The sequence below is a fragment of the Triticum dicoccoides genome, chromosome 4A (genome assembly GCF_002162155.2).
Source record: "Triticum dicoccoides isolate Atlit2015 ecotype Zavitan chromosome 4A, WEW_v2.0, whole genome shotgun sequence".
NCBI classification, from domain to species: Eukaryota; Viridiplantae; Streptophyta; class Magnoliopsida; order Poales; family Poaceae; genus Triticum; species Triticum dicoccoides.
This window is the reverse complement of record NC_041386.1, coordinates 146,973,760-146,974,963: the sequence shown is the minus strand read 5'-3', so window position 1 is coordinate 146,974,963 and position 1,204 is coordinate 146,973,760. Positions and strand designations below refer to the sequence as shown.

The 1,204-nt window shown below is 59.3% G+C and overlaps 1 long non-coding RNA gene across 5 annotated transcripts in view; it reads right to left on the bottom strand.

Annotated features, from left to right (window-relative positions):
* Positions 1-837, bottom strand: part of LOC119285473 — a 5,759-nt gene extending 4,922 nt beyond the window's left edge. For 3 of the 5 annotated variants that reach the window (XR_005139495.1, XR_005139494.1, XR_005139496.1), the window contains exon 1: positions 59-836. This is a non-coding gene — a long non-coding RNA (uncharacterized LOC119285473). Of the gene's footprint in view, positions 1-58 lie in introns of all 5 variants that reach the window. The other 2 variants (XR_005139498.1, XR_005139493.1) reach the window with 2 other exon arrangements.
* Between the last annotated feature and the right edge of the window lie 367 nt (positions 838-1,204).

Sequence of the window (1,204 nt, the reverse complement as noted above, 5' to 3'; positions counted from 1 at the left end):
AGCAATGGAGGGAGGCGATGGCGGAGCTGCACACGGGTGGCGGTGGCCTCTTCTATACCTTGCGCTGTCGGCCGCTTCCTTGGTGAGGACAACCTCGGCAGCTCCTGGAGTCCAACCGTCGCCACCGCCCAGGATGCCGGTCCCGTCGCCCTTCCCTGCAGCCGGGCGAGCTATCTCCCAAAGCCGACGCCATTTGCATCTTCCTCCTTCGTGTGGGAGTAGAGAAGCAAGGAAGGAGGATGAGAAGCTCGGGGTGGAACGAAGATGGCCGCCTGCACGGACAGAGAGAGGAGTCGGCGTATGAAAGGGGGCTAGGGTTGGTGGCGGCTGACCAGGGAGAGAGATCGAGGAGGGAGGTAGGGCGGAGGGGTGCGGGCGAGGCCTGCCCCCACGCTCCCGTAGACGGCGTGATGCGCACGCGCCGCGCGGGGAGAGGGCGAACCCGCACCTGGAATCAGCTCGCCCAGCCCCGTCTCGGCCTCTAGCTTGAGCTCTGACCCACCAATGCTAGATTCGACCCACAAGCAGCAACGGTGGTGGAGGGGAGTAGCAGGCAGCGGCGGTGCCGAGCGAGGATGAGGGAGGGGCTGTGGGGAACGAAGCGTGCACAACACAACGGCAGCGGTATGGCGCCACGAACGGAGGCTTCCTCCCGGCGGCGAGGTTGTAGGGCAGAGAGGAGGGAGGCAGAACGGCGGCGGCGGCGGCTAACGAGGATGGAGGAGGAGGTAGTGTGGGATGTAAGGCTAGGGTTTGTCCCGTGGGGGATGGGGCCTGACGAGACGGGGGATTGGGTGCGGAGTGCGCCGTGCGGATTGGGCGAAACGCCCTGCACTCGAAAACAGGCAACCTAAGCCAACCAGTGTGCCGCGCGAGCCCATCCGTCATTGGACAATGAAAACGGCCGCGAGGTGAAAATTAGTTTTAACCGCTGTGAAGATCCGATGGCTCAGACGCGTCAAAATACAGATCTGACGGCCAACGAAGCTTTAATTCGGGGAAGCCTCCTGGAAGCGAGTTGGCTAGCTTCTGTTTTGTTTTAAATTTCCTTTTAGTAAAACTATACCTCTTTTCCTTTTTGACCACACGAAGATTCGGCTGATGAGACCACTTCAAGAAGTACAAGATATCGGACAACTAAGACCACTTTGGAATGAAGAGGATTTTACCGTGTATTATAATAATGAAAACTACAACGGTTGAA